The sequence below is a fragment of the Notolabrus celidotus genome, chromosome 17, assembly GCF_009762535.1.
Source record: "Notolabrus celidotus isolate fNotCel1 chromosome 17, fNotCel1.pri, whole genome shotgun sequence".
NCBI lineage: Eukaryota > Metazoa > Chordata > Actinopteri > Labriformes > Labridae > Notolabrus > Notolabrus celidotus.
In genome coordinates, this window is record NC_048288.1 from 30,207,293 (window position 1) to 30,221,919 (window position 14,627).

At 39.5% G+C, this 14,627-nt stretch overlaps 1 protein-coding gene across 2 annotated transcripts in view; it reads right to left on the minus strand.

Annotated features, from left to right (window-relative positions):
• rnf152 (ring finger protein 152) overlaps window positions 1–14,627 on the minus strand; it is an 80,616-nt gene that overhangs the window by 55,923 nt on the left and 10,066 nt on the right. Inside the window, exon 1 of one of the 2 annotated variants that reach the window (XM_034706949.1) lies at window positions 1,407–1,445. The exons of the other annotated variant lie outside the window; for it this stretch is intronic. The gene's annotated coding sequence lies outside the window, so the exon portion shown is untranslated. Of the gene's footprint in view, window positions 1–1,406; window positions 1,446–14,627 lie in introns of those variants that run through there. 2 annotated transcript variants of the gene reach the window in all.

A 14,627-nucleotide genomic window follows, 5' to 3' on the forward strand; every position in this document is an offset into this window, starting at 1 on the left:
CTTTTATTGTTTGGTGGAAAGACGAGACAACAAAAGGAAACGATCGTCAGAAATCTTCTGGTTGATTCAAATGTTCCTCATGTGTCCCTCACAAAGATAAGAGCTTTCTTTATTTAAGACACTAAACTCTGAACTCTCTGCCTCTGGACATTAAAACTGTGAGCTCTCTGAGTGTTTTTAAATCAAACTAAAGACTTGCTTAAATTTTTTTATCTGGCTTTTAAATTGGAGTAATTTATTTTTAGACTTGGACTGCATTATTGCCATTATGACCATTGTTTTAGAATGTTTTTAATTACGTTTTTATCCCATATGATGTTTTTTTTCTTGATTTCTAATTTTATTTTATTGATTTTATTGCAGTGGTTTTATTTAGTTATTCAGATTTTTTTATATCTTATTTTAAGGAATTTATTTTATTGTTCAGATTCTTATATGATTTTATTTTGTATTTTATATGGATGATTTTATTTTATATTTCTAATATTTATCTGATTTTATTTTATTGATTTTATTGTAATGATTTTAATTTTTTTTCTGACATTTATTTTATAGTAAATAATTTATTTTTAATTTTTCTGATTTTATTCTATTGAATTTATTGTAATGGTTTTATTTTTATATGATTGAATTTGATTCATTTTATTGTGATGATTTTAATTTATTTTTTTGACATTTATTTGATTTGATTTGATTGTAATTATTTTATTATATTTTTCTGATATTTTATTTTGTGGCACTTATTGTATTATTTTGATATTAATATGATTTGATTTTATTAATTTTGTTGCAATTATTTTATTTCTATTTTTAGGTATTTCATATTACTCTCCTCTATCCTGAATCTTTCTGTCTCTCTGGGTTTTTATGTGAAGCACTTTGGGCTGCAGTTTGAATGGATGAGGAGTTGAGTTCCAACTCAGGATCCTGGTTTTGAAACGTGCTGAACCAGGTTTCAATCGTCATTATAACTCAAGATGATCAGAAATGCCGGGTCAGAGAGATGGCTTCAAACTTCCTTTTTAACATGTAATTTTCAGCTTAAAACCCAAAATGCAACACTGTGCAAGCTGAATTCACAAAGGTCCCGTCTCATAACTCCATGAAAAGCTCATCACTTGTGAATGATGTCGCCCTGTCTCAAGGTCAGACTCAAAAACAGAGCGATGGTGCACAAATACTGACTCCACCTCTGTTAGAGTTGTTCTCATTTTACTCTTTTTCTCATAAAGGCAACAAAAAGCAACCGTCCCTTTAACTCACAGAGCTCTGATAGACTGAAAGAAAAGCTCACCTTGCTTTTTTCTCAAACGTGACCTTTTAAAGTCACTGTGACAGAGCGGGATGGATTTTCAGGTGTACTAAAAAACATCATAAAACCCCGGAGTAGTGAGGTGTGATGGCACCTTGCAGGAGTGTGCAATGACGCGTGTCTGACACCAGACTGCAGGTGTCTCAGAGGAGCGGAGACCTTCATCCCGGAGGCTGAAACACTCGTCTGCACAAAACATCCACACCCACTGGAGGTACACATTTCACCACACGTGGGTCTGAAACAGAGAGGAGCTTCTGTGATCTGACTGTAGATCAGAAGCACTCGGAGCGATAAAGACACTCAGATAATCTTTACTGTCATGCTGATCTGAACACATTCATGCTAAAGTGTAAAAATTGCTCCCTTTTGTGTGCCGTGTTGTTTCCATCCTGCAGCTGTGTTTTGAACGGCACACAATGATGTAATCAGCGATCGCTTCATGCAGCTGGCAAGTCCACACACACAACACTGATTTCAAGAGGCCTGCAGCAAGGTCTTTTTTACGTAATTGCTCACTCATGCAACACACGCTGGAGCCTTTACTCTGTTTGTTTCACATAATTGCACATCAAATTATTTCAGTGTTTAAACACAGAAGAAACAAAATGAGCTGGAGGAAAGAAGAAGAAGAAGAAGGGGGGGGAGAGAAATGCAGATTTGATTTAAGAGGACGTTTTCTGTCCTTGTTGTGCATGCAGACTGGCATGTTTACCACCATGAATGTTCTCATGGAGGGGAGTTCAACTCTGAGTTTGACCTAATGAGCAAATCAAGTCTTCTGGAGCTTTTGGTAAGAAAGATGGAAGAGCCGTTTGTTCACTTTTCCAGACCTTTCCATGCTTAAAATATTCACTCAAATGCAGGAGTGTCTTAAACCTGCTTTCTTATTATTGGCCAGCAGGGGGCGACTCCTCTCCTCTGCGCAAACAAGTCTGATCGTATAGACATCTTTGTGACGATGCGACTTCTCACTTGATTTATCATCTCAGTAATCATCAATATCATGAGTTCATGTTTTTAAATCACTAGTTTGAAGACTTTAATACAGAATGACACTGTCGTTCTTTTTGTTCACATATTAGGAAAAAAAGAGACGAAAAAGCAGCATAATCTTTCTAGCGTTGCTACATCGGACAAGTTGTATTTATTGATATTTATCTGATTTTATTTTTCATATAATTATTTTATTTTTCTGATATTTATCTGATAATATTTGATTTTATCATTATGATTTTATTTTTCTGATTTTTATTTTATTTAAATGAATTTATTTAATTTTCCTGATATTTATCTGATTTTATTTTGTTTTGATGATTATATTTTTCTGGTGTTTATATAAATGTATTTTATTGAGTTATTTTAGAGAATTTATTTTACTTTTATGATATTTATCAGATTTTATTCTATTGATTTTATTTTAATGATTTTATTTTATTTTTCTGGTATTTATCTGATTTTTATTTTACTGATTTTGCTTCATTTATTTATTTAAACATTTTTATTTTACTTTTCTGATATTTATTTTATTAATTTTTGTTTTTAAAAAATACATTTTTCTGACATTTATTTATTTTATCATAACAATTGTATTTGTGTGATATTTATCTGATTCTACTTTAATAATTTTAATTTATTGATTATATTTATCTGGTGTTTATATCATTTTATTTTATTGATTTTATCTTTAAGAATTGATTTTAATTTTCTGATATTTATCTGATTTAATTTTATTGAATTTATTTTAAAAATATTTTATCTTTGTGATATTTATTTATTTTATTAATGATTTTATTTGTCTGATATTTATCTGATTTTATTTTAATTTAATCTTTAATGTTTTTATTTTTCTGTTTTTTTATGATTTGATTTTATTGATTTATTTTAAAGATTTTATTTTACTTTTCTGATATTTGACTGTATTGTATTGATTTATTGTTTAAAAAATCTGATATTTATTGTATCTTTTTTATGGTAATGATTTTATTTTTCTGATATTTATCTGGTTTTATTTTTTGATTTATTGTAATGATTTTATTTGATCAGTCAGTGTCGTGTAAAGCGTCTGCAGATCCAAGTTTCTCCTTCTTTAGTCAATTTAATGGATGTTGAAAGCAAGGTTAATGATCTCCCTCTGACAACACGAGACACATTCGCCTAGCTATTCATCACCGTTTACGATCCATCCTGCGGACGAAAATACCGACATCTATCATCGGAGGAGACAACCACACAACAACGAGAACGCAGCAGAGACTGTGATTGATTCAAATTGAATATTTTTCAGGAATCCTGGATCCGGACGCCGAAAGGTTCACGACTTTGCATCCAAAGAAAAGCACCGAATGTATTCAAGCCTCATTTTAGATAGAGCGGCTAAACAAATGGAGTGTCAGGCAGCAGGAGGGAGAAACACACAGCTATCAGCTCTGAAACCTCCTGCAGACAATCAAAGTGTTGATATCAAGAAAGTGGAAGCATTAAAGAAGGCGTCTGCTTGTGTGTGCAATCCTCTGAAAGAGTCTCAATTTGTGGAATAACCTTGGAGGTCCAACACGGCGAGATACTTCTGTCAATTGCCACTTTCAACCTCATCTGCGTCTCATATCTCGAGTTTCCTCTTTTTTTTATCATCGCTGCAAATTAAATTCAGCCAAGCAATGCAGGCGTGTATTTCAGCCTCTCCTTCTGCTGAGGAGGAAACCCCGCCGGCACACACGCAGACCTAAACTCATTACAGAAGGTCAACGCCGGCACCCCATCAACTGTCAGGAAGCTCTCAAAAAGAGGCTGAAATTGATTCATCATCGACAGCGCTCTCAGAGGAGAGCACGTGGCGGACTTTATGAATAAAAATGCACAGATATAGTATGATGATGAAGAGGAGGAGGAGGAGGACATCATTTCCCATGCATAATCTTTAGCATCTCAAATAAAATTCAACTTCCTGTATGCTGAAATTGGATAAAATGTAAATATAAGAAGTCAGATTCATACAGGAAGTGGCGTTATTATTTTAGTACAACATACCTTGACCAAACAGTATCAGGTTTATGTCCCTCAGAGACCAAACACAGTCCCCTCTCTGTGTTGGGAGACCCAACAGTCTCCTGGGGCGGCCCTGGCCCAGCTCTCTGCTGATTGTCTACTTCAGGTAAAGAAGAAGTCAACAGACTCTCCTCTTCGTGGTTTCTCAGCCTCTCAGTGTTTCCTGTTTTGGCTTTAGCTAGAGTTCGCCACTTCCTCCTTTGACTGCTTATCTTCATAAAGAGCATGCTTCACGCTGTAGATCACAGCTTAAGATTGTTACAGGAGGAAGTGTGCACCGCCTGTTTCGTTAGCATGGGAACTTTCGTTAGCATGACATCAAAACAGAAGTAGAGACATTGAGGAGGCACGGAGGGTTTGACTTGAAGCGGATTCAAAACAAAGCTCTCCTACATCAGAACAGATTAGTGTTTTATCTTTGTCCCTGTTCTCACCTTTAAAACAGGCAGAGCATCAGAGGATGAACTCTGAGAGGCATTTTGTGCATTCGCATGATTTCAAAAGCACTCAAAACTCTTTGTTCTGCTATAAAAACACTTAAAAGAATGCTGCAGAGCTTTACATTCTGAAAGGAAGAAAGCCTGAAATCACTCACACCAAGTATCACATAGTAGAGGCTATGGCTATCTGAAATCTGCCACTATGACAATAACAGAAGAAGGCCACTGTGTCTGCTTCATTAGCATGAGAACTTTCGTTAGCATGACATTAAAACAGCAGTAGAGATGTAGAGGAGGCACTGGGAGTTTGACTTGAAGCTGAATTACAATTTGAATCAGCTTCGAGTCAAACCCTCTGTGCCTCACCAGTACCTCTAATGCTGTTTCGTTAGCATTAGAACTTTCATTAGCATGATATCAAAACAGAAGTAAAGATATTGAGGAGGCATTTTGAGCACGCATGATTTCAAAAGTACTCAAAAGTCTTTGTTCTGCTATAAAAACATTTTTTAAAATGCTGAGAGGAAGAAAAACTGAAATCACCTACACCAAGAATCACATAGGAGGGGCGCCTGTTTTTGTTAGCTTGAGAACTTTCGTTAGCATGACTTCAAAACAGCACTAAGAAGATGATAAGGAGACACTACTAAGACTAAAAGCTCCTTCAAGATGAAGCATCTGTATTTGAACACTATTTCATTGTAAACATTGTTCCTACTTTCACAATCAACATGGCAAGAGAGTGAAAGCTCTATAAGGGATTTCGTGCACGTATTTTCAAATAGAGCTTAATGTCCTTTGGCGGTCAACAAAACAAAGCAACCCAGAATATGTTCATGAACCTTCTATTTTAAAAAGAAACTATCTGAAATCATCCACTATGACAATAACAGAAGAAGGCCACGCTGTCTGTTTGGTTAGCTTGATAACTTACGTTAGCATCATAGACTGTGTATAAAATGGACAGCGTTGCTCTGCCTTTTCCTGTTGTACGGTTTTGAAGCCAAAAAACCCCACTCCAGGGCGCAACCATTGTGCAGCCAGAGTCTGCGCTGAAGAGAATTTCTGTGGTTGCCCCGGTAATTTTGGTGTTGCCACGGTAACGAGGTCCGCCCTGCAGCGTAGCGTCACAAGATCCTACAGAGTTTCTCTCTACGGCGGCTCTCAATCAAAGTAAACAGGAAGTAAAACCCCATTTTTTTTTATTCTATTAACTAACGAAAAATAAACTTTTCAGAAAAAAGATGCCTTGAACACAAAACAGTCAAATAAAAACTACATATCACCACAGCATTAGGAGGAGAGAAACATTCGTACCACGTGTATTTATTTTTTAAAGTTTGACTGCAGCCCCATTCAAATGAATGGGGGAGACAGAGTTTTTTAACCTATACTGCAGCCAGCCACCAGGGGGCAGACGCTTTGCTGGAAGCTTCACTTCCAGCCGAGCGAGCTGCACCCCTGGTTAGCATAAGATCTTTCGTTAGCATTAAATCAGCTCAGGAGTGGAAACACAGACGAGACAGGGTCAGGCTAGATGCTGTTTAAAAGTTAAGTGCTGTTTCATCAGGAGATCTAATATTCCATCTTTGTCCTTGTTCTTACCTTCACAACTTACAAAGGAACAGAATAAAAACTCAGTTGTGCACTTTGTTCCAAAACTAGAAGATAACACAAAAGGTGTCTCTGAGCTTTACAATGTAAAAGGAAAACTTCTGAACCACCTACTGCAACATTAACACAGGAAACACACGTTATAACATGAGAACTTTCATTAGGCGAAGACATTTTGTTAGCATCATAGATACAGCAGTGGGGAGATGTTGAGGACACACACAGGTTGAGACTACAAGCTATTTCAAGATATGTGACTTATAACTCTGTTTCATCTATCCTTGTTCTTTTCTTTATAACATAAGAGAGCGGATAAAAACTCTATCGAGCCTTAAAGGTGACATATCATGCAAAATCAACTTTTTAATGGTCCTCTACCTGAAATATGTGTCCCTGTCTACAAACCCCCCGAGAATGAAAAGAATGCATTCTGCCCCTGTTCTGATTTCTCCACCTTTCTGTAAATGTGTGTGAAACCAGCCGTTTCAGACTTCAGTGTTTTAGTTACGTCACAACGCCATCCGGTCTGTCACGGAGTCAGAGCTCGGAGCTTGTTCAGCCCATAGACTGTATAAAATAATACTCAACCCCTCCTCCGTTTTTCATTACCTGCACAAATGTGTGCTAACAAGGAGCTTAGGAGGGAGGCATGCTAGTTGTAGGCTGTCTTAATAAACACAAAGGTCGGTTTTACTCCCCACGTCTGCAGATTTGAAGATCTAGTGGATTTTTATTTGTCATGTAAAAGTGCTAGCGCTAGTTAGCATAGCCACATAACTACATGTTTGTAGCTGTGTACCAAGACACATGTCGACATACTGACAAATAAAACAACAAGAAACACTAAATCTGTGACCAATCCTTCAGAAAGGTCCTGCTACAGGCGCCTCTCCGTCAGGATCAGATTCTGGATCAGATTCAGAGGGTTGAAGTAGCGCGGTCTGTGAGCAGCCGTGTATATTCAGCCAACATGTAAACATTAGATCAACGTGCTGGAGAGCCGAGGCCACACCCACTTCCTGAGGGGGCGTGGTCAGAGGGAAAACAGATTGTTCTGAGGAGGACTGAAGAAGAGGGTTCTTCAGGCAGACCAAAATCTGATTTCAAAGTGTTTTTTTGAGCATAAACTTTAAAGACATGTTTTGGGGACCTCTTAGACCAATATATATTGATGAAAAAAGCGTGATATGTCACCTTTAAATGCGCACAGATGATTCCAAAGGTGCTCAAAGCCCTTTGTCCCAAGCCAAATAACAACTACATAAAGGAAGTCCCACAGCTTCTCTCAAAAGAAAAGTGTGAAATCACCCAATGCAACAATCCTCTAAGGAAGAAGGGAACACTAGCTGCTTTGTTAACTTTCCTTAGCATTAGATCTTTCGTTAGCTTCAGATCTTTCGTTAGCAGTGAAAGGATGTTGAAGAGACACTGAGGCTCAGAAGAGAAGCCTGTTTCAAGATAAAGCACATGATGTGTCAGGAGAACTGAGTTTTATCTTTGTCCTTGTTCTAACCTTCACAGCTGACAGAGTAACAGAGGAAAAACTAAATCATACATCAAATTTGACACATTGTTCCAAGTGTTTTCTTCTACTGTGAAAAGCATCCCAAAAGATGTCTCAGCCTTGTTTTTCTAAAGGATAATCTGACAACACCTTCTGCAACACAGTCTGCAAAAAAACTGAATCAATACAGTGAAACTCCTGACACACAGTACCCAAGATCCCATAAAGGCTGCGTTCTCCCAACAGATGGGAGCCAATTAGCCACCTGACTCCCAGCAAACACTTGGGCAGCCGAGTGGAGCCGAGATTCAAATTAAGCAGAGGGAAAAAGGTGGATGCGGACCCGCCACCGTCCTGGGAGAGACAAAATTAATGAAGGAGACAGTGGAGGTGCAGATTTGGAAAATGGAAAAGGGAATAAAGTGGGGAATGATATATGGAGGGCGTGCAGAGCTGGAGCAAAGGCCCCCCCAAAGAGGTTACGGGAACAACGAGTGAAGGGCGAAAGTATCTGTTAGTGGAGAACGTCGGAGGAGGAGGATCCTCGATCAGCCGACATCAGCTCGACACATTCAATTTGAGGCTAACACGAAACCATTGATCTAGTTAATGAACATCTTGTCATGTTTATTTAACTGATTCACTGAGGAGACTGTCGAGGCTGCAGGAACAGCAGAACATCTCAACTCTCATCATCTCATTTGGGATAAATAGGTTGTTGATGCTGCTGCTCTCTGATTTAAACATAGACTGTTTAAAAAATGGACGCAGTATCCGTGACGTCACCCATCTGTTCCTGAAGCCAATCGTCCACGGGCGCCATATTGGAAATGCTGAACACAACCTAACTTCTGTCAAGCTAGTGTGAGGAAAAGAAGTGGGCCTTAAGCCTTTTTGCTAACAGCTAAAGGGTCCCCGCCTGTCAATCAAGTCAGCCATGCCCTTATTTGGGCAAAACTCATTTGTTCAATATCTTAAAAAATACTGAGCAGGGCGCTGGTGGCCTAGTGGTCTAAGCGCCCCACATACAGAGGCTACAGTCCTCGTTGCAGGGGTCGCCGGTTCGATTCCCGGCCGTGACCATTTCCTGCATGTCTTCCCGCGCTCTCTACTCCCCACATTTCCTGTCTCTCTTCAGCTGTTCTATCAAATAAAGGCGAAAAAGCCCCAAAAATATAACTTTAAAAATACTGAGTAATAAAAAATGTCACCCCCCGTACAGTGTGTGCCGATAGAGAAATGAGCTACTCAGACCTAAACTGTTTTTTGAACCAGGCTGTAAACATGTTTATTTCTGCTGTGAAGATCGTCTTCTTTGAATGGGTGTGTATGTGGTTAACAGTGTTTCTGCAGCCAGCCTCTAGTGGACGCTCGATGAACTGCAGTTTGTAGCACTTCTGCATGGGCTTCATGTATTAAGACCAGAGGTTGCCGCTTGGATCTAACTAATTCTGTAGAAAGTCACCCCTTACGAAATATAAGGGGGACTTGAAAGTCTTAAATATTTAAAGCTAGGGTTGGTAGTCACGGCAAACTAGCATGAATTTGAACGTACGGGTCGCTGGTGGCCTAGTTGTCTAAGCGCCCCACATACAGAGGCTACAGTCCTCGTTGCAGGGGTCGCCAGTTTGATTCCCGGCCGTGACCATTTCCTGCATGTCTTCCCTCACTCTCTACTCCCCACATTTCCTGTCTCTCTTCAGCTGTTCTGTCAAATAAAGGCAAAAAAAACCCAAAAATATAACTTTAAAAATACTGAGTAATAAAAAATGTCACCCCCCGTACAGTGTGTGACGATACAGAAATGAGCTACTCAGACCTAAACTGTTTTTCTTACCAGGCTGTAAACATGTTTATTTCTGCTGTAAAGATCGTCTTCTTTGAATGGGTGTGTATGTGGTTAACAGTGTTTCTGCAGCCAGCCTCTAGTGGACGCTTGATGAACTGCAGTTTTTAGCACTTCCGCATGAGCTTCATATTTTAAGACCGGAGGTTGCCGCTTGGATCTAACTAATTCTGTAGAAAGTTACCCCTTACGAAATATAAGGGGGACTTGAAAGTCTTAAATATTTAAAGCTAGGGTTGGTAGTCACGGCAAACTAGCATGACTTTGAACGTACGGGTCGCTGGTGGCCTAGCGGTCTAAGCGCCCACATACGGAGGCTACAGTCCTCGTTGCAGGGGTCGCCGGTTTGATTCCCGGCCATGACAATTTCCTGCATGTCTTCCCTCGCTCTCTCCTCCCCACATTTCCTGTCTCTCTTCAGCTGTCCTATCAAATAAAGGCAAAAAAGCCCAAAAAATATAACTTTAGAAATACTGAGTCATAAAAAATGTCACCCCCTGTACAGTGTGGGCTGATAGAGACATGAGCTAGTCAGACCAAAACCAATTTTTGAACCAGGCTGTAAACATGTTTATTTCTGCTGTAAAGATCGTCTTCTTTGAATGGGTGTGTATGTGGTTAACAGTGTGTCTGCAGCCAGCCTCTAGTGGACGCTAGATGAACTGCAGTTTTTAGCACTATTGCTGTAACTCCATGAATTTCCCTGTTGTGGGACGAATAAAAGAGTATCTTATCTTATCTTATCTTTCCACATGGGCTTCATATTTTAAGACCGGAGGTTGCCGCTTGGATCTGACCGATTCTGTAGAAAACATAAGACTTGAAAGTTTTAAAATACTTAAAGCTAGGGTTGGTAGTCACTGAAAACTAGCATGAATTTGAATGTAGCATTTCCTCAGGACTCCGTCTAACCCCTTGCTCCCCCTCCCCTCGAAGCTCCTCCAAAAAGACGCCCCCTCACATGCATAAGAGCCGCTGATTCAAGACCATATGATGGTGACTGATTCAAAAACTAGTCCTCAGCAAATCGTCAACTCATGTCTCACTCAGCGGTAAGAAAACACCAAAACATTCTCATAGTGAAAGTTAAAAACACAAACACACATGAAATGTATGCTTTGCAGGAGGTGGGCAGAACGTCAGGACAGGATTTGATTGGTTTCATAGTTTGGCTCCTGATGGCAGGGATTGGTTGGTGTTTTCCCAGGTTAACTCCGGCTGTAGATAGCAGCTATTTCAACACATTATGTATTGATTACCATCGGGACATAAAGATCATTTTAACCAGTATAACAAAAAGTGGATCTAAATCTGACTACCAACCCCAGCTTTAAGAAGTATGCTTCAAATCAAGCCCTGATGACTCGACTGTTTGGACCCTGAGACAAAAAGGTTTCCCAAATGATGTATTGTCCTCAAGCACGTTAGATAGTCTGACTATATTAAGGAGGGCTTTCTGCTCTGTATGCACGAACTTTGATCAACCTGCTACTGAACCAATGTTTCTTTACTTCCTTCGAATTCTTCGTACACAAAGGAAATAAGTTTGAATGTTATCAGAAGTTTGATGGCCATGCCTCACCCATGCATTTGAAACACAAGAAGTTCCAAAGAAACATTTATTTACTTAAGCAACTGTCCTCTGACGTATCCATCCAAGGATGTAACAAAGCAAAGGAAATGTCCGATATGAAGTCATGCCAGCTTTTGATGTTACCACTTTACCAATTACCAAGGAATTCGTAGCAGGTTTCAATACATCTGGATTCATCAAAACTAAATCATTTATCAGCTTCACCGTTCTGCAGTTACAGATGTCTTAAAAATATCTCTATCAGAGGAGCTGAAAAACAAGTCATTGAACTTCCTTCACTCTATAAAAATCACCGAAATAAGAGAGCCAAGGTTTTCACAGTCCCAGAAACTAAAACTTAATCCAAAAACCTGCAAGAGACATGAAAAAAAATAAGCTGCCTTTTTCAATTTGACACAGAATAAAGCTGCAACCTTTCTCCAACCACACTCTTGGCATCACTTTTCAAATCTCTCACATCCCCTTCAAAGTAAGTGAGACTTTAAGATGCCAGGACAAGTTACGCTCCTAAGGACAAATTCAAAGCTTTGAACGTGTCTCGAGCTCGGTGCCTCTGCAAACTCTCTAAAGCAGTGTTTACCTTCATTCCCTGCGACTGCTCCCACAAGGCGTGAGGCAGCTGTTAGATAAAGCCGAGTAAATATTGGTAAGTGTGGGTGATATAAGGCGACATATTACCCCAGAGATTTAGCCGCACAGGCTGCAACAGCTGAATTCTAGACATCTGCATAATGAGGTGTTCTTCATAAGTCTGCATGGAAATGAAAGCAAGGCAGGGATGGTACAGATGCTTCACAATATGAGGTATTAATCTGACAGCTGAGGTAGACTTCATATGCAAAGAGAGGACTGCAGTTTGGGATATTTGCACAAAGGTCTACGACCGAACTCCCAGACAATGTTTATTAATGTGCTGCAAACATCCTCTTTGATTCCAGCTTGAAGCTTTTAACCAGATTGCATGCAACAGAAGCATTAGAGAGGTCAAACGCTGATGTTTGGTGATAAGGTCTGGCTCAGAGTCGCCGTTTGCAGTTCATCCCAAAGAATGGGCTGGAGGTCAGGGCCGTGTGCCAGTCAGTCCACGTCCTCCACATCAGACTGAGGAAACAGCCTGGAATTGGAGATAAGCAGCCCTGAGGTATAAGTGACTCTGTCCATGTGAAGGCAGATTTAAAGACAATCTCCATCATGTTTGTTTGAGATCAATCAAAATGATTAACAGCCAAATTCCACCAGATCTGTGTCTGGGTCCAGATTTCTATTCTAGTCAATGTGTTAACTTCCACTGGATCCGCTCTGTTGAGTTCCTGCTGATCCAGCAAGTCGGAGCCCTCCAGATCAGATCACTTTTGCTTGATGCCGGAGCACGACGCATCAATCTCAACAGAGCAGATGGAGCGGGACAGGAAGTCAGGTTTCACCAAAACAAAATGAAAACATCTGGTTAATTTTCAGAATAAAACACTCTGTGTTATCACCAGATCGTATTTCACTTAACTACAACAACAAACCAAAGTCATGATGAGCGGAGCCAGGCCTGGAGTCAACAAGTCAGAGGTTTTCAGAGGACCAGAAAGACAACATGGATGAGGAGAGGAGGAGGAGGAGAATCCTTGATTCAGGGATTACAGAAGGGGAAACCTCGGTCACATGACTCCAGGGGGAAGTCGTTCTTTTTCTCAGATTCTAAGATTAAAAATCTGATTTCTGGGTTTCTTGATATTTCTTGTTAAAAGTCAGAATTCAATCTTCGTCTCAGATTTCTAAATTAAAGTCTGAATTCTGACTTTTTGAAAATACTAAGAAAAAGTTGGCGTTCAGAATTGTTATTCTTTTATTAGAATGAAGTCTGAATTCTGAATTGTTATGACACGTTTCTCAACAAATTTCTGATTAAATTCTGATTTCAAACTTTTTTCTTAGAATTAAACTTTTTTCAGAGTTCTGAGAAAAAAGTCAGAGTTAATCTTTTTCTCCAATTTTAAGTTTAAAAATCTGAATTTTGACATTTTTTCTCATTTTTTTGTTCAAAGTCAGACTTCACTATTTATTTATTTTTCCTAAAATTATTTGATTAAAGTTTGAATTCTGACTTTTCTTCTCAGATTTGTGGAATAAAGGGAGAAATCCTACTTATATTAAAATCAGAATTTGTTATCACGTTATGTTATCACCAGATCGTATTTCACTTAACTACAACAACAAACCAAAGTCATGATGAGCGGAGCCAGGCCTGGAGTCAACAGGTCAGAGGTTTTCAGAGGACCAGAAAGACAACATGGATGAGGAGAGGAGGAGGAGGAGGAGAATCCTTGATTCATTGATTACAGTGGGGAAACCTCGGTCACATGACTCCAGCTATACAGCGGTCCTGCTCCGTGATACTCTCACTCAGCCAGTGGGAGTTGAGGGACGAGAGAGCACAGAGCTGGACCGCATTGGATCTGAGATGGACCTGACACAGATCTGGTGGAAGTCTGATGTTAACCTAAAAACTTTGAGTTGTAAGCAGCAGCTCAGCTTGCAGCCCCTCTTCTTGTTCTCTGTCGGCTAAAGAGCTTCAGAGAAACACAGATTCTAAACATTTAACTGTCTGATTGTTTTTGAAAGGAAGGAAACTCTGCAGAAAATAAAGTACCTACTAGAAGAAACCTTCAGAAAAAAGACCACTGAGGGAAAAGTAACTTAAAAAATGAGCTAAAGCTGTCGGCTGCTGCTCAGTTCGCAGCCTCTACTGACGTGCTGTTTGCCAAAGAGTGCTGCAGAAACACAGATTTTTTACATACAACTGCTTCCTTTAACATTTGAAACATTTCCACTACCAGAGACCTCATACAAGTAAGAAAGACTCCTGGTGGCAGCTCAGCTTGCAGCCCCTTCCGGCATCCTGTTCCCCAAATGGTTAAAACACTTCCATTCAATGCTGGATCTGTTTGTTTTGGAATGGGGAGACCTCTGCAGATTATTCTGCTCTGCATAGAAAACATGTGATGCAAACTCAACTTAGCTAAAATTGCTGACATTGGCTCAGCTTGCAGCCCCTCTGTCAGATTTCTGCTAAAAGAGCTGCTTTAACCCTCAAAGACCTAGACAGCCGGCGGCGGCGGCTGCTTGTTCTTAAATGTTTGATAACTTTTTAACCACTAATCCGATCAACAAGCTTTAAAAACTCAGTTACAGCGGACATTCTCAGCTTTCCATTGATGCCACATTTGTCTCATTCAGCATATTAAAAATAAATTCAGGAGAGTCTGGCATCCCCAAAA